Source organism: Procambarus clarkii, chromosome 22, assembly GCF_040958095.1.
Source record: "Procambarus clarkii isolate CNS0578487 chromosome 22, FALCON_Pclarkii_2.0, whole genome shotgun sequence".
NCBI lineage: Eukaryota > Metazoa > Arthropoda > Malacostraca > Decapoda > Cambaridae > Procambarus > Procambarus clarkii.
The window spans coordinates 37,168,076-37,189,418 of NC_091171.1; the positions used below are offsets into that span (position 1 = coordinate 37,168,076).

General features: G+C 43.3%; 1 long non-coding RNA gene across 2 annotated transcripts in view; it reads left to right on the forward strand.

Moving 5' to 3' along the window:
• Nucleotides 1-15,883, forward strand: part of LOC138367365 (uncharacterized) — a 31,039-nt gene extending 15,156 nt beyond the window's left edge. The window contains exons 3-4 of one of the 2 annotated variants that reach the window (XR_011229332.1): nucleotides 3,487-4,739; nucleotides 15,486-15,883. This is a non-coding gene — a long non-coding RNA (uncharacterized lncRNA). The remainder of the gene's footprint in view (nucleotides 1-3,486; nucleotides 4,740-15,485) is intronic. The other variant, XR_011229331.1, reaches the window with a different exon arrangement.
• Nucleotides 15,884-21,343: the final 5,460 nt, after the last annotated feature.

The following is a 21,343-nucleotide window of genomic DNA, read 5'->3' on the forward strand; positions in this document are numbered from 1 at the left end:
GGTAACTTGGAGTTAGAGAGCTGTTACGAGCATCATCCTGGGGATGTGTGAGTGTGTGTGTGTGTGTGTGTGTATTCACCTAGTTGTGTTTGCGGGGGTTGAGCTTTGCTCTTTCGGCCCGCCTCTCAACTGTTTACTAACTACTTTTTTTTTCCCCACACCACACACACACACACACACACACACACACACACACACACACACACACACACACACACACACACATACACGCGCGCGCACAATTAGGTGAGTACACACACACACACACACACACACACACCAGGAAGCAGCCCGTGACAGCTGACTAGCTCCCAGGTACCTATTTACTGCTAGGTAACAGGGGCATTCAGGGTGAAAGAAACTTTGCCCATTTGTTTCTGCCTCGTGCGGGAATCGAACCCGCGCCACAGAATTACGAGTCCTGCGCGCTATCCACCAGGCTACGAGGCCCCTGTGTGTGTGTGTGTGTGTGTGTGTGTGTGTGTGTGTGTGTATACTCACCTAGTTGTACTCACCTAGTTGTGTCTGCAGGATCGAGCATTGACTCTTGGATCCCGCCTTTCGAGCATCGGTTGTTTACAGCAATGACTCCTGTCCCATTTCCCTATCATACCTGGTTTTAAAATTATGAATAGTATTTGCTTCCACAACCTGTTCCTGAAGTGCATTCCATTTTCCCACTACTCTCACGCTAAAAGAAAGCTTCCTAACATCTCTGTGACTCATCTGAGTTTCAAGCTTCCATCCATGTCCCCTCGTTCTGTTACTATTCCGTGTGAACATTTCGTCTATGTCCACTCTGTCAATCCCTCTGAGTATTTTATACGTTCCTATCATGTCCCCCCCCTCTCCCTTCTTCTTTCTAGTGTCGTAAGGCACAGTTCCCTCAGGCGCTCCTTATACCCCATCCCTCGTAGCTCTGGGACGAGTCTCGTTGCAAACCTCTGAACCTTTTCCAGTTTCATTATATGCTTCTTCAGATGTGGACTCCATGATGAGGCGGCATACTCTAAGACTGGCTTCACGTAGGCAGTGTAAAGCGCCCTAAATGCCTCCTTACTTAGGTTTCTGAATGATGTTCTAACTTTTTCCAGTGTAGAGTATGCTGCTGTCGTTATCCTATTTATATGTGCCTCAGGAGATAGATTAGGTGTTACGTCCACACCCAGGTCTCTTTCGCGCGTCGTCACAGGTAGGCTGTTCCCCTTCATTGTGTACTGTCCCTTTGGTCTCCTATCTCCTAGTCCCATTTCCATAACTTTACATTTGCTCGTGTTGAATTCCAGTAGCCATTTCTCTGGCCATCTCTGCAACCTTTTCAGGTCCTCTTGGAGGATCCTGCAATCCTCATCTGTCACAACTCTTCTCATCAACTTTGCGTCATCCGCAAACATCGACATGTAGGACTCTACATGTGTGTGTGTGTGTGTGTGTGTGTGTGTGTGTGTGTGTTTGTGTGCTAGAGAGAAGTATATGTAATAGATATGATACAGGAAAATAGGTCGGGAGTCAGGACATTAGGCAACCGACGTTCAGAAAGGCGGGGTCCAAGAGCTAACAGCTCGATCCAGCAGGCACAAATAGTAAATACCAATACAGTAGTACACATAGTAAATACACACACACTTTCTTTCTCTCTCTCTCTCTCTCTCTCTCTCTCTGGGAACAGAGAGAAATCTTCTCTATATGGGAGATGGAACTGGTCTGTATGGGATAGGGATCATGTTTATACAGGAGAGAGAAGTGTGGTACTCTCACGGTGCCGGAACTCAACGCCATTTTGGGTAATGGTCAGTTTTATTGTGTATTTATGACGTGTGTGTGTGTGTGTACTCACCTAGTTGTATTCACCTAGTTGTGCTTGCGAGGGTTGAGCTTTGACTCTTTGGTCCCGCCTCTCAACTGTCAATCAACTGGTGTACAGATTCCTGAGCCTACTGGGCTCTATCATATCTACATTTGAAACTGTGTATGGAGTCAGCCTCCACCACATCACTGCCTAATGCATTCCATCTGTTAACTACTCTGACACTGAAAAAGTTCTTTCTAACGTCCCTGTGACTTATTTGAGTACTCAGTTTCCCCCTGTGTCCCCTTTTTCGCGTACCACCCGTGTTAAATAGTTTATCCATATCTACCCTGACAATTTCTCTGAGAATTTCATAGGTAGTGATCATGTCTTCCCGAGCTCTCCTGTCTTCCAGCAACGTGAGGTGTATTTCACGCAGCCTTTCCTCGGAACTCATGCCTTTTAGTTCTGGGACTAGCCTAGTGGCATACCTCTGAACTTTTTCAAGCTTCGTCTTGTGCTTGACAAAGTACGGGGTCCATGCTGGGGCCGCATAATCCAGGATTGGTCTTACATACGTGGTATACAAGGTTCTGAAAGATTCCTTGCACAGGTTCCTGAAGGCAGTTCTGATGTTAGCCAGCCTTGCATACGCCGCAGATGTTATTCTTTTGATGTGGGCTTCATGAGACAAGTTTGGTGTGATATCAACTCCTAGATCATTCTCTCTGTTCGTTTCATGAAGGACTTCATCTCCCATTCGATATCCTGTGTCTGGCCTTCTGGTTTCCTCTGCCTAGTTTCATTACCTACATTTACTCGGGTTGAACTTTAGTAGAAATTTGTTGGATCATCCATTCAGTTTGTCTAGATCATCTTGTAGCCTCGTACTATCTTCCTCTGTCTTAATCCTCCTCATCATTTTTGCATCATCAGCAAACAATGATAGGAACGATTCTATTCCCTCTGGGAGATCGTTTACATATATCAGAAACAGTATAGGTCCAAGGACTGATCCCTGCGGGACTCCACTGATGACGCCTCACCACTCGGAGACCTCCCATCTCACAGTGATTCGCTGTCTTCTGTTGCTTAGGTTCTTCCTTATCCAATGGAGAACCTTCCCTTTCATTCCTGCCTACATTTCCAGCTTGTGCACTAATGTCTTGAGTGGTACTGTGTGAAAGGCTTTTTGGCAATCCAAAAATATGCAGTGTATCCACCTCTCTCTTTCTTACCTGATTTGTGTTCCCTGGTCATAGAAATAAATTAATCCTGTGAGGCATGATTTGCCATCCCTGAACCCATGCTGATGTTGTGTTACCAAGTTCTTTCGCTCCAGATGTTCCACTAGCTTTTTTCGCACAATCTTCTCCATCAGCTTGCATGGAATGCAAGTTACAGACACTGGCCTGTAGTTCGGTGCCTCCTGTCTACACCCCTTCTTGAATATCGGGACTACATTAGCCGTCTTCCAAATTTTGGGCAGTTCACTTGTTACCAGTGATTTGTTATGCACCATGGAGAGTGGCAGGCACAGTGCTCCTGCTCCTTCCTTTAGTATCCATGGTGAGGTTCCATCCGGGCCTATAGCCTTTGTCACATCCAACATCATCAAAAGCTTCCTTACCTCCCCACTGGTAATCCCAAACTCCTCTAGTTGTGCCTGGTTAACTATTCCCAGGTCATTCTTGCAGGAGGTGGCGATGCTGACAAGTCCTCGTCTTCCGCCTGTGGCAGCAGCAGCAGCGACCACGTCATGCCAAGCCGGTGTGGGGGACCCGATGTGATTTGTTGAGTTGAGACGAGTTTGGAGTGCGTGGGTAGGGAAGCCTAGCCAGCTGGGGGGGTTGAAGTGACGAGTCTCAGGAATTTAGGTTGTGAGGATGAGTTATGGATGGTGACCACACAGGCCCAGGGTTGGTTACTCGGCTACACTCATTCACAAGGGTGGCCAAGTAGCAAAGTTGGGTTTAACATAAAGTTTATTAAATCTCTAACATTACCAGGGTATATTTTATATAATTATAAATCGTGACGAGGCTTTTCCCGCCTTCGTTATACCATCTCGAGTGTGTTCCAGTACAACATTACTGGTACGTCTCCAAAGAGCCTAACATCTCCAGGGTCTTACATGGAAATGTAAGATATGTACTAAGGTCTCCAGACTAGGGTCTGGAGACCCTAGTCTTTGGAGACGAGACTAGGGTCTGGAATACAAAGAATCTTGGAGTGTAATATTTCATAATGATAAATGATATGTAGCGGACATTGGCCAACTGACAGCGAACATTGGCCAACAGCCATTGACTACTGAATGATCAATTAGGCCAAATGCACTGCATTTTGTTTTGGGCAGATTATTGGTTAAGAAAAATCATTACCTGACTACTAGATCAAAATAATCTCTTAATTATGGCTGGTTACAGTTTTTAATTCCAGTGTTCCAGTCTCGCCAGTGATGGGTTCCAGTGTTCCAGTCCTGCCAGTGATGGGTTCCAGTGTTCCAGTCCCGCCAGTGATGGGTTCTAGTGTTCCAGTCCTGCCAGTGATGGGTTCCAGTGTTCCAGTCCCGCCAGTGATGGGTTCCAGTGTTCCAGTCCCACCAGTGATGGGTTCCAGTGTTCCAGTCCTGCCAGTGATGGGTTCCAGTGTTCCAGTCCTGCCAGTGATGGGTTCCAGTGTTCCAGTCCCGCCAGTGATGGGTTCCAGTGTTCCAGTCCCACCAGTGATGGGTTCCAGTGTTCCAGTCCCACCAGTGATGGGTTCCAGTGTTCCAGTCCTGCCAGTGATGGCTTCCAGTGTTCCAGTCCCGCCAGTGATGGGTTCCAGTGTTCCAGTCCCGCCAGGCGTGGGCTCCAGTGGTGGAGCATGACAAAGACAGTAGACCCTCAGAGAATGGCTACTGGTGAACGCTCACAGTAGCCATAAAAGAGAAGGGGGCATAAGGGTAAGCAAATATGGTTATCATTTGCCTCTGTGTGTGTGTGTGTGTGTGTGTGTGTGTGTGTGTGTGTGTGTGTGTTAGCTCCTTCAATATACTCGTTTAATCCTTTCCCATTTTCCAACTACTGTCAAGCTAAAGACAAGTCTTTAATATCTCAATCACGCGAGGGTTTCTCAAGCACCCATCGATGCCGTCTTGTTATACCGGTACTCGTTGCAATAATTTGATCTTCCTCTATCCTGGCAATCCCTGTAAGTATCTTGTATATCTCTATTATGTCCCATCTTTATTCCCTCTTCTAGCGAGAACTGGTCCAGTTCTTTCAGGGGACAAAGTGTCTTCTCGTATTCCAGATATCTTTACTTTGCTCAGCCGCCAAGTGTTTAGTTATGTGCCTCAACTTATTGCTGAGTTATATTTGGTTCATAAGGGCCCGTGTAAGGCAGGGTTCCAATTTTTGCTCGTTTAATTCATCCCATTTTCCATCTCACCTTGAATGGTATGTGGGACGGTTCTGGAGTGTTCCTCCGTCTCCTGTCAATTTCCTTCCTGTCAGCCTCCCTCTAGTGTGCCTCCCGCCTTTCCGTATCATTTTTCGGTTACCCTTCTGTTTGTCTCCTTATTCCTCTCGTGACTCTGTCTGTTCTTAGTCCAGTTCTCTCACTCTCTCTCTCTCTCTCTCTCTCTCTCTCTCTCTCTCTCTCTCTCTCTCTCTCTCTCTCTCCCCAGCAATTCCATCCCTGATAATCCCAGACTGTAAATCAAGTAATCGGATGACCCTTTTTCGTGTGTGCAGTGTTTTCCCGCCTTGTGGAGCCGGCTTGTCGCTCCCGCTGGGAGTGTTTGAGCACGGCTGTCTGCTACTGGTTCGAGGCTCGCTGTGTGACGCGGGGTTCCCGCCTCAACGATACACTACCGGCACGTGATGAAAATCTTTATATCTCCCGCTGGAGATGCTGCCTTCACCTTCTGCTGATTGTTTGTTATTTGGGTTTATGTTATAGTTACTGTTATCGTTTTGTTATTTTCGTGGGTGTCGGGGTCGGCAGCTGTATGGACGAGCACAGATTGAGGACGGGTTGCTATAATACCTTGCGTCAGTGTTACCATGTGTCTATAATACATTGCGTCAGTATTACCATGTGTCTATAATACCTTGCGTCACTATTACCATGTGTCTTGGCCATTATAGGTCATCAAATACGGTGATGCTAATTTACCTCAAAAACAAGACAAGACAAACTGTGTCGCCCCAAAGATACATTTTCCCGGGGCTTCTCGCCAGGGAAACAAGAGGTCGGATGTCTTCGATTGTGATGAAGTAGCGGAAACCTGTCAGCGAGCTGAGGAACAGCCAACCATAACTTACCTCCAGTTGATAAACTCGATAATGATTGGTCCCCGCGAGAGTGAGAGAGATGGGAATGGAGGTACGGCGTTAAATTGGAAAGGGGAACCTTGGTTTATTTTGCGATAACTTGGAAATAAGACTGACTTTGAGGCTCATATCCACGATGCCATACTGTGTTGTTATGGCGCTGTGTAAGTGATGGCGCTGGGTCAGTGATGGCGCTGCCGTTTGTCCCGCCTTGTGACGCCCGCGTCACAAGGCGGGAAAAATGGCAGCAGCCTAGCACGCACACACACACACCCCCGTCACCCGCCAGCCCCACACATCACTGAGCTGTAGCACAATGCAACACCCAACGTGGACACGTCACTGAACTTTGCAGCCCACTCAATCTCCATCCTCGTTCTATATATTCCGTGTGTCTAATTCCTGCACCTCCCCCCCCCCCCCACCTTACTTTGGTCACTACCCGCCAAACACACACCGAAACGACGACGTTGGTACAACGTTCGAACAAGTTTTAACACCTAACCAGTTATAACAACTAATATAGCAAGTTGTAACAACGTTCTAATACGTCATAAACACGTTAAGCCAAGATGTAACAACTTTATTACAAGTTGTAACAAGCGGAAAATAGACAGTTTCGGTTTGTGTTTCCAGGGTAAAGCTTAAGAGCATGAAAGACCTGAACCTAATTCCTATTGTTGAGGACGTGAAGTCTGTACTTAGGTTTGTGTCGAAGTGCTCCCTAGGTCGAACTGCTGACCTTCTCCAGGATACAACCCACAACAGTTGCCTAACTCCTGCGGACTGCTATTTACTGCTAGGTGAACAGAAGCATCAGGTGTATGGTCCCCCTAGGTCAGCTACTGACCTTCCCCAGCATTCAATCCACAAGAGTAAAACAAAATATTTAACACTTCACGATTTTGCCTTATTTTTTTTTTACACAGGTGGGTATTGAAGACGACCTTTGACTCCTGTTAGCATGCTTCGAACTTTCCCTTCCCATAGCTCATGAGAAGCGTAATCCTTTACTGGTTTTCCCCGGAACACGACCTGTCATAAGGTCAACAGGCACCCAGTTACTGCTGGGTGAACAGGCACGAATCGTTAAGGATTGGCGCTCAGACAATCCTCCCTGGTCAAGATCGAACCCTGACCAAATCGTTTGCGCAAGGACCATGCTAATCTTCCAACCCGTCCTCGACTCTAAGTCCATTACATTCAGCTGTCAACCCCACAGACGCATTCATAAATTTTAACATGCTGTTTATTCAAAACGGGAATTTTCTCAAGTATAAATTAATATTATAATATATTAGCATATTGTGTATATATAGGCATAGGATAGGTTAGGTTAGGTGTTTAGGTTCTGTTGGCGATTATTTGTATTTGTAGTACGTGGGTGAAGCATTTATAGCGTTGTGATTCGAATAAAATTCGTCAGTGAAGCACTTGTTCCGGATATGTTCGAACGTCAGCAGTTGTGAGTCGTGTGTAAACCGCTTTTCATTCATAAACAGGGGGTTTGGCGGGTTCATGGAATCACTTTTGGATCTTTGTTTGGAGGACGGACTGCTGGATGTAATGGACTTGAGTCGAAGACGGGTTGCTCAGATATTACGACTCCTGGTTCAACCTTGACGACGAGCGGACGTCTGGACACCTCCTCCGCCTGGGAGCCGCCTGATCACGTTATGTTTTGCAATTTTGGATTTGATACTGCCGTTGGTCGTCCTTATTCATCGATCCGGATTGTTGCGATGCCTGACGCACATATCACCTTGGGTCACAGGACTTTTGATAGATTTTTGGACGTTTTCTGGCTGGTTCTCCTGGCGGGGTGACGGTGTTCGGCTGCGGCTTGGCCGAGGAGTGCCGGGAGTTGGTGGGCTCCTGGAGGTGGGCGGCTTGCTTCTGCTCTGCCGGAAAACACTGGATGTCTTTTGCGTTTTAGTTGGGAGCCGAGTTTTTGGTTTTGCTACTCAGTGTTCTGTGTGTGGGACGGGGGCGGTGCTTGTTACCCTGAGGGACTCCCGGGGCTCCCCCAATCATCTGCCCGTCTGTGCGTTTATTGGCCGCGAGGCATATTAGTTTCTGGTGTTAGGCGTTATTCGTTTCGCCATTAGGCTTTGCGATTAACCCTTTACGGGTAACGCATCCGATCCCACGATCACCGTCGCCCCTCAATTCACAACAACAACACTCACATATAATAAATGTCACCCATTTGCTTTATGATGACGTAACTCAAAATAATAGAAGACTCTACAGTCTACATTAAAAGGTTAGCAAGAGCTCCGAAAAGTTTGTTAATAACGGTGACGTAATAGTTGATAAAGGCTGATATCAAAATATGATGAAATTCACCATCCATTGTATATTCAATTCCAAATGTTCGAGAGTCTTGAAAAGGCGCGGGAAAGTTTGTTTGTATTGATGACGTCATATCCGTGCAAGTTGAGTTCCTTTTCCAAAAGTTTCCCCCAGAGAGGATGAAATCCATCACACAGAAACGCCTGTGTGAGGCAGTCGGATTCTGCGCTCCATTCATCATACAGTCAGACGAGCAACATTAGTTTTCATTATTGAGTTTAAGATTGTGTCTATTTATCAGACTTTTTTTATTATTGGCTTTGTTGATTACATTATCTGTTTTGTTGTTAATTACTGACTCTGAAGTTTTATATATAATGTCTTTGATTTTATTATGTTTTTTCATGTTTTTATTATTCTGTATTGCTTATTTTGTCTTCGGTGTTGTACTGTTGTTGTTTTTATTGTTTTTATACTGGTGTTTTATTTTAGGATTTTTATTAATACAGATTATTGGGAGATCACACATACGTTTTGTCGTATATGTGAGAGACCACACATACATGCTTGTTGTATATGTGGGAGATCACACATACATGCATGTCGTATACAGGCCCGAGTCAGAGGGCGGGCCACGAGGCCAGAGTCAGAGGGCGGGCCACGAGGCCAGAGTCAGAGGGCGGGCCACGAGGCCAGAGTCAGAGGGCGGGCCACGAGGCCAGAGTCAGAGGGCGGGCCACGAGGCCAGAGTCAGAGGGCGGGCCACGAGGCCAGAGTCAGAGGGCGGGCCACGAGGCCAGAGTCAGAGGGCGGGCCACGAGGCCAGAGTCAGAGGGCGGGCCACGAGGCCAGAGTCAGAGGGCGGGCCACGAGGCCAGAGTCAGAGGGCGGGCCACGAGGCCAGAGTCAGAGGGCGGGCCACGAGGCCAGAGTCAGAGGGCGGGCCACGAGGCCAGAGTCAGAGGGCGGGCCACGAGGCCAGAGTCAGAGGGCGGGCCACGAGGCCAGAGTCAGAGGGCGGGCCACGAGGCCAGAGTCAGAGGGCGGGCCACGAGGCCAGAGTCAGAGGGCGGGCCACGAGGCCAGAGTCAGAGGGCGGGCCACGAGGCCAGAGTCAGAGGGCGGGCCACGAGGTCGTTAGGAACTCCCCAAAGAAGCAGGGGTGGGGGGGGTGGTGGTCATGGATCCTGTAGCACAGTGGTCTACGTCCTCGGCACTCAACTGAGGGACCCTGGTTCAATTTTGGGGCGCGACAAAAGCGGTTGACCACGTATCTTTTCAACTGATGTCGCTGTTCACCTAGCAGTGAAATAGGCAGCTGCTGTGGGTTGCATTGTAGAGAGTTTCAGTTGTTGGGCTTTGGGAGAGAGATCTCGATAAACATCAGGCTTCCTGCCCCTTGGAACGGAAACTGTTATCTTGAGTTATCTTGACGTATCTTGGCCGTATCTGTTGTTTTTATTTAATGTGTATTTGTCTTCAGAAACTCGTGAAGTCAATCTTAGGCTTTGCTGGTGATGCCGCTATATACACCTGTCAGTTTGAGGGAATTATTGTTTTCATGTCAACTCAAAATTGTATATTTGTATCTTGATAATTCGCCATGTAGGTAACTCTGAAAACCTTGGTGTGTGTGGTATACTGTATGGTGTATGGCCGCTCTGTTTGGTACTCTCTTGTCTGGCAGTCGTCGAGTGGCGACTTGATACCTCAAAATTTATCATGTACAAGTTATATATATATATAAACTTATGGGTTCTATGCGATTGATCTATTTTTGGGGCGTAGTAAAAATCTGGAGGGAGGGAGGGAGGCGTGAAGCGCCCAGGGTATCCCTACGCATCATGGAGTGTTGACAACGCTTAGTACAGAGATCGTACACAAGACGCAAACATCGTTCGATTAGGTTGTCTTATCTTAGGTTAGGTTAGGTTGGGTAAGATTAGGTTAGATTGGGTAAGGTTAGCTTATGTTGGGTCAGGTAAGGTTAGTAGGTTATAAGGTCCGTTGGCGAACCATTTTGGTTGCGATCTCACTGACAATACATTCAGACCTGAGAAAAGTATATATATAATATATATATATAATATATATATAATATATATATAATATATATATAATATATATATAATATATATATAATATATATATATGCAGGCGATGAGTCACAATAACGTGGCTGAAGTATGATGACCAGACCACACACTAGAAATTGAAGAGACGACGACGTTTCGGTCCGTCCTGGACCATTCTCAAGTCGATTGTGATGAGGACAGGTAGGGACAGGAATTAAATAGGCAAGAGAGAGCTGAGGAGGAAAGTCAGGTGTAGGGGATAGTAGTAATGAGAACTGCAGCAGGCCTATTGGCCCATACGAGGCAGCTCCTATTATAACCACCGAAGGAGATGGTAATAGGAATAAGAAGAGGATAGCAAGGGAGCGTAGAAGACAATGAACAGAAAAAGGGAGAAGAGAGAAAGAAAGGGAAAGAGAAAGAAAGAAATGGAAGGGGGAAAGCTTATGTTAAGTCACGTTTGTTAGAAAGATTAGAGCATTTGAGTATATACTGTGAAAGGGAAGAGTCCACAGCAACAAAGCCAGGACTCAAGTTCATGTTGGGTACATTGTTAATAAGAGCCGATTCTACAAGACGGCGTCTGTGTAGAGTAGAGGCAGGAAAGATTATTTTGGAGGAAGACCAATCAATGGGATGATTAGAATCCCTCACATGGCAGAAGAGAGCATTGTTAGTGTCTGCAGACATAACACTTCTCTTGTGTTCTTTAAGTCTGTCATTCAGTGTATGGCCGTACACTGAATGACAGACTTAAAGAACACAAGAGAAGTGTTATGTCTGCAGACACTAACAATGCTCTCTTCTGCCATGTGAGGGATTCTAATCATCCCATTGATTGGTCTTCCTCCAAAATAATCTTTCCTGCCTCTACTCTACACAGACGCCGTCTTGTAGAATCGGCTCTTATTAACAATGTACCCAACATGAACTTGAGTCCTGGCTTTGTTGCTGTGGACTCTTCCCTTTCACAGTATATACTCAAATGCTCTAATCTTTCTAACAAACGTGACTTAACATAAGCTTTCCCCCTTCCATTTCTTTCTTTCTCTTTCCCTTTCTTTCTCTCTTCTCCCTTTTTCTGTTCATTGTCTTCTACGCTCCCTTGCTATCCTCTTCTTATTCCTATTACCATCTCCTTCGGTGGTTATAATAGGAGCTGCCTCGTATGGGCCAATAGGCCTGCTGCAGTTCTCATTACTACTATCCCCTACACCTGACTTTCCTCCTCAGCTCTCTCTTGCCTATTTAATTCCTGTCCCTACCTGTCCTCATCACAATCGACTTGAGAATGGTCCAGGACGGACCGAAACGTCGTCGTCTCTTCAATTTCTAGTGTGTGGTCTGGTCATCATATATATATATATATATATATATATATATATATATATATATATATATATATATATATATATATATATATATATATATATATCCCCTCTACGTCATCTCTACTCCCTAAACCTGACCTGATCTCGCCGAATCTAACCTAAGCTAACAAAAATATGGGATAAATCATTATGCCTTTTCATACATGGGCATGCACGAGGTATGTGACGTCACCATGACGTCATAATATTGGTGCCTGGTATAGATCTTGTTGTATCCGAGCAAAGATAAAACGAAAATATAGATCACTTTCCGGTTGTGGCAATGTGTGGCGGCCACCTTCCTGGGGGCGTCGTAGCCTCTCCCACTCGCTGCTTCTCCCATGGAGCCGCCGGAACTCATTAAATTATTCCCCGTGACTCTCCACATTTGCCTGGCCGTGCCTGCTGGTGTTCAAGATGCACTCCAAGCTTCCTCTTCTGACCGCCATTAATACGTTTTTATATTTATCCCGACGACTTTCTGAATCTTGCGCCCAGAGTTCCAATACTGTGATGGTGTGCCGGCGTGTTGGCCTCTCCAAAGTTGGAGGCCAACTGACGCTTGTAAAAACATTTTTTAAATAAATATTTGTTAATCTACAATGATGCAAATTACAACATCATATAACATGAATATTAGTAAAGCTTTATACACTTTCAAAATACAATTTTAATGAATCAATTAAAAAAAAACGATCTTGGTAAAATGATTACTAGACAACTACCCTATAGACATTACTTCCAGGAACTCACAAGTATTGGTCATTAGGCCATCTGTAGTTTACGCTTTTTCTTATGTCCATGAACCAATATATATATATATATATATATATATATATATATATATATATATATATATATATATATATATATATATATATATATATATATATATATATATTTATATATTATTATATATTAATAATATATATATATATATATATTAATATATATATATATATATATATATATATATATATATATATATATATATATATATATATATATATATATATTATTTTCAACTAGCATGTCGCCTTCCTGTTTGTATGTTTTAAGTATTTATTGCATTGTTTATTGTATTTTAAGTATTTATTTTATATATATAATACATATATATTATATACATAATAACACTATTACATAATTAGTAGATAAAATAAAAATCTGTCACCCGTATATCATTCCAAGGAAAGAACATTGCTTTATTTTCAGGTTCCTTTGTTGTGGCAGCTTTTAGGAGATTAAAATGTGCTGGTGTGAGTAATAGTACCGCAGCCCTTCCGCCTTGAGACCCTGCTGGCTCCTCTCACCAGACAGGAGAGGTCATGGCGGGATATAGGTCCAGGGTCATGGCGGGATATAGGTCCAGGGTCATGGCGGGAAATAGGTCGCGGTCAAGGGGGGGATGTGACGAGACGCTTTGGGGAGGTAGTAGGAGGGAGGTCGTTTGTTAATTATAAATATTATTAACAGTGGTAGTTGTGGTATTAATAGCATTAGTAGTAGTAACAATAGTTCTGGTAGTGGTAGCAATAGTGGTAATTGCAGTATTAACAGGCGGTGTAGTTGTGGTCGCAGTAGTACATTGATTGTTTTTATTACTATTACTGAGAAAATCAATTGGAGCAATGAGGTGATTCGAACCAGCAATCAAGGCACTCCCAGTCGCGCACTTTACCCTTGTACCACAACATGGCACAAGTTATAGAACATGGGATTCCACTGAATCCACAGAAAAAGAGGAGGCTTCTACTGAAGCTAGTCCACACTATCTTTGGTAGTGTTGGCTACCAAATTCCATCTCTCTGTATGACAAATCATCTTACGAGATGTCGATGTTAATCTCACAACCCTAAATGAGAGAAGGAACAGAGGACACATGATCACTACACACAAAATACTGTTGTGAATAGCTTTGGACATTAAGCTCTGCAACCCTTATAGTTTAGAGTAGCAGTATATATATGCCCTTGAGCGCCACCGTCTAATCTACCATTGTTCTCTTTAACAATCCTCCTGTTGCAATCTTTCAAAAGTTCTACACCCTTGATTGCTACACATCCCTTAAATGTCGGCCCTTAGGGGTGATTCATTTAGATTCCCCCCTTAAGTGTTCTCCCCCCATATTTTCCCCTCTCCTACCCCCCTTCCCTGACGTACAGCGGTGTTTATATTTTATCGCTTCCATTTCCTGGCTCCGGTCGGCGTTAATACACTCCCGCGCAACTGACGGTCCCATTATTTCCCGCTCTTTCCTCCCATATTTTCCCGCGCTTTCCTCCCATATTTTCCCGCGTTCCTCTTTGGTCATTTCAAACCCTTTTCTTGTAAATATCTTGTCTTATCAAATCTTGCTCTTTTTCCGACCTTTTCTTCATTTATTTTTTTGTTTTGCATCTTGATTAAGCATTTTTATTGCATTATTTCTATGGGTTTTCTATCACTTTTCGTGCGCTTTTCTTTCTTTTTCCCCGTGCTGTTCTTTTCGTTAAATTTTCCATCACTTTGTGACTTTTATTTACATCCAGCAGTCATTTAAGCACCCTGTCCTCAGGCTAGGCTTGTTAAAGCGGCAGCCAACACCCCCCCCCCTTCTTTTCCAAGACGTTTTCATCAATTTCAACGTACTGTGTATTAAATACAGCTTTATCTCGTGTATAAATATTATTATACATATTAGAGTTCTATGCATAGATTGGCTTATGTTAGGTGTTTAGATTCTCTTAGCATTTGTTCAACTCACACTCAGGCAATGTTAATTTCGTACAGCGGTCGACCCAAAGACGCATTCAACAATTGTAATTAACGTGCTAAATAGGAATAAATAGTTCATTCTAAATAGGAATTTTCTGATATAAATTATTTTATATTTGATATTGTTCATATTTAGGCACAGGTTAGGTTAGGTGTTTACATTCTGCTGGCGATCATTTGTATTTGTAGTACGTGGGTGAAGCATTTCAACCCGTCCTCAGACCAAGTCCATTCCATTCCCAGTCCGTCCTCCAAACAAAGATCCAAAAGTGATTCCATGCACCCGCCAAACCCCCCCTGTTTATGAATGAAAAACGGTTTACACACGACTCACAACTGATGACGTTGGAACACCTTCCAGTACGTACTGGACGCTTTGCTGACGAATTTTGTTCGAACCACATCGGTAAAAATGCTTCACCCACGTACTACAAATACAAATAATCACCAACAGAACCTAAACACCTAACCTAACTTATGCCTATATATGCACAATATGCTAACATATTATAATACTAATATATATTTGAGAAAATTACTGTTTTGAATGAACAGCATATTAAAATCTATGAATACGTCTGTGGGGTCGACCGCTGGATGTAATGGACTTGAGTCGAGGACGGGTTGGAGTATTTTGTAAACCGTTTTTCATTCATAAACAGGGGGGAGGGGGGTTGACGCTTGCATGAAATGGTCTTTGGCCTTTGTTTATGAGGACGAGTTGAATTTCTGAATAAGTCTTTGGGTCAACCGCTGGATGGGATGAATTAGGTCTGAGGAGAGGCTGCATCAGTTGTGAGTCGTGTGTTAAACGTTTTTCATTCATAAAGATTTGGCGGCTGGAATAACGATCATTTTTTTTCTTTTTGGTGAGGACTGTGATGATGACGGGCTGGCAAAGAGCAGGAGTGAAACAGAATGAGAAGAGTAAGAGGGGAGCTGACGTTTCATGGACGAAGACTGTGTGAGGCAATGCTCTTGTGTGACAGTGAAGTTTATAAGGGCCAAAGTGGCTGGTTAGAATCCAGATATATTATGCGATGATAGGGCTGAGAGATAACATAATCATTTATGTAGTATTTTGAGAGAGATATTAATAAGGAAATGAAGGGGAGGTGGTAACAGCTTAGATCCCATCTACCTCAGTTGGTAACAGCTTAAATCCCATCTACCTCAGTTGGTAACAGCTTAAATCCCATCTACCTCAGTTGGTAACAGCTTAAATCCCATCTACCTCAGTTGGTAACAGCTTAAATCCCATCTACCTCAGTTGGTAACAGCTTAAATCCCATCTACCTCAGTTGGTAACAGCTTAAATCCCATCTACCTCAGTTGGTAACAGCTGCACATCAGGAACACACTGGACATCCCGGCTCAACATCAAGGCTTTCTAAACGGTCAAGGCTCCATCCTGTTTAATGTTGGGGTTAAGGCCTATCACCAACGGAAATTGAATTGAAATTGAAATAAGTTTATTGAGGTAAAATACACACCTCATCCCTTTGTGTGTATTTTACCTCAATAAACTCATTTCAATTCAATTTCCGTTGGTGATGGGCCTTAACCCCAACATTAAACAGGATGGAGCCTTGACCGTTTAGAAAGCCTTGATGTTGAGCCGGGATGTCCAGTGTGTTCCTGATGTGCAGCTGTTACCAACTGAGGTAGATGGGATTTAAGCTGTTACCAACTAAGGTAGATGGGATTTAAGCTGTTACCAACTTAGGTAGATGGGATTTAAGCTGTTACCAACTGAGGTAGATGGGATTTAAGCTGTTACCAACTGAGGTAGATGGGATTTAAGCTGTTACCAACTGAGGTAGATGGGATTTAAGCTGTTACCAACTGAGGTAGATGGGATTTAAGCTGTTACCAACTGAGGTAGATGGGATTTAAGCTGTTACCAACTGAGGTAGATGGGATTTAAGCTGTTACCAACTGAGGTAGATGGGATTTAAGCTGTTACCAACTGAGGTAGATGGGATTTAAGCTGTTACCAACTGAGGTAGATGGGATTTAAGCTGTTACCAACTGAGGTAGATGGGATTTAAGCTGTTACCAACTGAAGTAGATGGGATTTAAGCTGTTACCAACTGAGGTAGATGTGATTTAAGCTGTTACCAACTGAGGTAGATGGGATTTAAGCTGTTACCACCTCCCCTTCATTCACCTACGGAAGTGTTGTTAAGATCTATCAAGCCGCGAGAGCGTTATTAAAGCCACAACAGTAACTTATGAACCAATGGCCATGCAAGTATATCTATGTTCGCCCTGACACTAGTGTAGGCCTCACATAAACTCTCAGTGTATGTACACCAGTTAGGTGTACGCAACACGCTTCCACTACACATAAGGGGCATAACTGGCCGACCCCTCACAGTGTTCAAGAGAGAACTGGATAAGCACCTCCAAAGGATACCTGATCAACCAGGCTGTGACTCATACGTCAGGCTGCGAGCAGCCGCGTCCAACAGCCTGGTTGATCAGTCCGGCAACCAGGAGGCCTGGTCGACGACCGGGCCGCGGGGACGCTAAGCCCCGGAAGCACCTCAAGGTAAGGTACGTACACTTGTCCCTTGTCCCCACCGGCTGACCGTCATGGCTGTTTAACGGGAAGGGAAACTTATGAGCGATTCAGTACATGTAAGGGTGAGGGTCCGATCACCAGAGGTCTCCTGGGGGCCGTGGCCTTGTTGTGACAACATATCGACATCCCAACAGTTCTAACAGAATCCGTGCGGACAGCACATATTACCTCCATCGCTCCAGGACCTCTACATCCCCCAAACAGGATATTCGGTGATGTTAGTGCTTTTGTGGATTATTTGAAGAGACATTGGCTACATGAAGGAAATTTAGGAAATGGTGGACGACATAACGGCTCCAGGAGCCACCAGGTTGTTGTGGTTTGAGGCCAATATGCCGGCTCAGGACCGGGAAGGGGACCTCTATAATCACACTCCCATCCCAAAGTAAGTAACAAAAGGTATATGTACAGGAGCTGTATCCCGCGAGTTTATTGTTCTTGCTGGTTAGTCAGTAAAGAAATTTGGTGACCTTAGTAACCCTTCATAGACTGATAGGCCTACAGCTCAACGCCACCAATCAGGTAACCAGTCAACCTCGCTACACCTTCCTGTCCATCTGTCTAGGCTTTTTTTTCTATGTAGACTCTGAATTTTTCTCTGTAGTCTTCCTTACTCTATTCCTTAACACGTAGATTTATAGGCTAGAATGACCTCGTCTAAATAAAAAAAGGACACTTTGGCTTGGTGACCTCCCATAGGCACCAAGTCATGAGTACGGCAAGGAGTTAAGAGAATACACTAGGCTGGCGTGACTATATAGCACGTGGAACGGATATAAGGTGGTTAAGCACCCTAAAAAATTTTCAATGTTCCTTTAATCTACATATTATTTCTAAAGAAAATTTAATTTTGTAATAATATTTTGAGGTAGCGCCACACTAATGTTAGGCAAGGACGTTTTTAACTTTATTATCATAATTTACTAGGGTTTTATTTTCTATAAATTTGTAAAACGTTTAAATTAATATTTCGTCAGCAAGTTACGAGGGGGGGGGGGTTAAACACAGTTTTCAGCTGCATACATATGTTATTATATAAAATTAATGAATAATCTTCATTTTATTTCCTGGTAACTTGGAAAATTTTCCTGTCGCCAAATCGTAGCACCAATAATTTTATTTCGGGATAAAACCCCATACTTGAGTATTTGTGAAATTTATGTAAGGCATTTACACCAAGTCTTTTGTACTTTCCTGAATGCTTTCTCAAGGTCTGAGTGTGTGATTAGGACGAGACTTACTCATTAGACACGAGGCAATGTCTAATGAGGCTGCTATCCTGGGTCCAGCAGTCCTCTTACCCTTCTTGACCTCCTGACCGTAGAAGGGTAGAAATAGCCTAAGCTATTCTATCCTTGGGTAGAAATAGCCTAAGCTATTCTATCCTTGGGTAGAAATAGCCTAAGCTATTCTATCCTTCTAAGATGTATTTTATGGTCTCAATAACGTACTTGAACTTTAACCTCCTGACCAGGTGACCTCTATTCCCGACTGCTGATGTCCCTGCGGTAATGTCGACTACGGAAATCATTTTATTCTAATTTTTTTCACCAACTTGCAATCACGTTTTTCTGTAAATTCAAAAGAATTATATTTTGGATCGTGGAGGAGCATCAAAGCTGCCGCCCCGGCGTTAACGAGCCTAAACCCAATAGTTGCACTCCTGCTACGTATCATGCATTTTTTTAATTAATTAGAGGAAGAAATTAGCGTATAGGCTTGTGCCATTAAATTATACACCCAAGGCCGAAATCAGACTTGTTTATTTAGAAGTTTGGCTAGTCATGGTTAGTCTGCTGTTTAAAGTTATTAAACGACTGTTAATGACATTTTCTCCTGTACAATCCTGATTATCATGTAGGAAATTTCTAGTTCTGCGACTTATTGAACAAGGTTTTCTCAACGATAGATCAGTCTGGTTACCTTGTAAATAATTTATCAGCAGAATATACATTTTCCTGAATTTATCTGAAGATCACCATCCAGTCCGTCCTCCTAAGGTTTCCCAACGTCAAGAAAACGATCAATTAAAGTGTCCTCTCCTAACCTACCAGATGACCCAAAACAGAAAACGGGACAGTACGTCACTTTCGCGAGCCGCTTCCATTTTCTAGTACGACAATTTTTGAAATTGTGCAACGCATACGATCGAAATCCGACGATCTTTGCAGGACAGGTTGATGAATCACCAGTAAACCACTCTGTTTTTTTTTATTAATTCTATAGATAACGATACGAAAATAAAGCTAAAAACTAAGCTTAAAGATTCCTAGGCCTAGTATAGCACATGTGTGTACCATATTTTGGCCTAAGACAGCATGTATTATTGATAGGATTACTAGGAGAGCTTAGGTTATATATTTATGCTGAGGTAAAAGTTTCCTGTTTTCTCAAATGCAGTATTATAAAACTCAACTTTCTGGGAGTTCATCACTAGATATTGAGTGACAAAGAAAATTCTTAAACAAATGTCTAATGAAAATCTCACGGGCCTAACAAGTTCCCAAAGGCCTGAAAATTGTAGCATTAAACATTGTGATAACTATCTTGAGAAGACATTTATATATGGAACTAATAGAGCAAGAACGCTGCAATGTGATGTTATAGTGGCCAGAATACGCCTGGGATATAGACGTATCTGGCAGCTCTCTCAAAACCCAAATGTCGAATACACCATGTGTCAACTTTGTGAAAGTGTCGGAATACACCATGTGTCAACTTTGTGAAAGTGTCGGAATACACCATGTGTCAACTTTGTGAAAGTGTCGGAATACACCATGTGCCAACTTTGTGAAAGTGTCGGAATACACCATGTGTCAACTTTGTGAAAGTGTCGGAATACACCATGTGTCAACTTTGTGAAAGTGTCGGAATACACCATGTGTCAACTTTGTGAAAGTGTCGGAATACACCATGTGTCAACTTTGTGAAAGTGTCGGAATACACCATGTGTCAACTGTGTGAAAGAGAAAACATGCATTCCCTTAAACATTATAGTGTAGACTGTCCTATATTGACTGCCTTTCGCCCTCCTGGGCTGAGGTATGCTGAACTCTGTAAATACTATATGAATACTGAAACACTTGATGATATATTGGACTTGTACCCAAGATTGACTATGTAATGCATCTGTTATACAATGTATGTACCTATAACCTGAGCTTGTACAAGCATCTTAATCACCTTCAGTGGTAGTTTAATATCACACTAATTTCTATAGAAGCTATCTTACCCTTTCAAAGTAGGAGAGACATAGGTGTATGTATATATATATGTGGACATGTGTAGGTATATGTGTATATATGTATACGTATGTGTATTTGTATACAGGATATATGGAAGCTGGTCAGAATTGCATTTCACTTTTATAAATACACATTAATGACACTATGTAAAAGACACCTCGAACACTGTTTATGTAGGACGGACGTAAATCTGTGTGTTTATGTTTGTAGGTTAGATTAGCATTTTATAAGCACTACAATCACCTTCTGTGGTTGATTGTTCAATAAATCACTGAATTATATCTTAATAGATCTGTAACCCTGTTCATGGAGGACAGAAGAAAATGTATATATGGTGGTTTGCACTGTAAATGTGTGGCCCATATAGGGCGATAGATCTTTTTATAGATTCATTTTTGTATATTTTATTTTTATATTATTTATATTTTTATTATTTTAACTTTTATTCTTTTTATATTATTTTATTATACAATATAGACCCTACTTACAGAGTTGATTTTTCATTTAGGAAATAGGAAACCTGTACCTATCGAGGCTTGCTAGATCAACTACCGACCTTTCCCAGGATGCCACCCACAACAGTTGTCTGAATCCCTCATAACCGGCTCTGTCTTGCTCGGGGACTGAACCCGGGTCCCCTCAATTGCGAGCCGTGGGCATGGACCACTGCGCCACATGAGCCATCTCAATATATCAACACAATATATTCTATCTGAACATTGTGTTACTGGGTACACTTTTGCATCCAGCCGCGCGCTCTCTCTCTCTCTCTTTCTCTCTCTCTCTCTCTCTCTCTCCCCTCTAGTTTATCCTCCCCTTGTGTCTCTTCCCTTCTCATTTATTGCTTTTGTCCTCCACCGCTCCTTGTCTCATCATCAGGGTAATGGCCCGGCCTCCCCA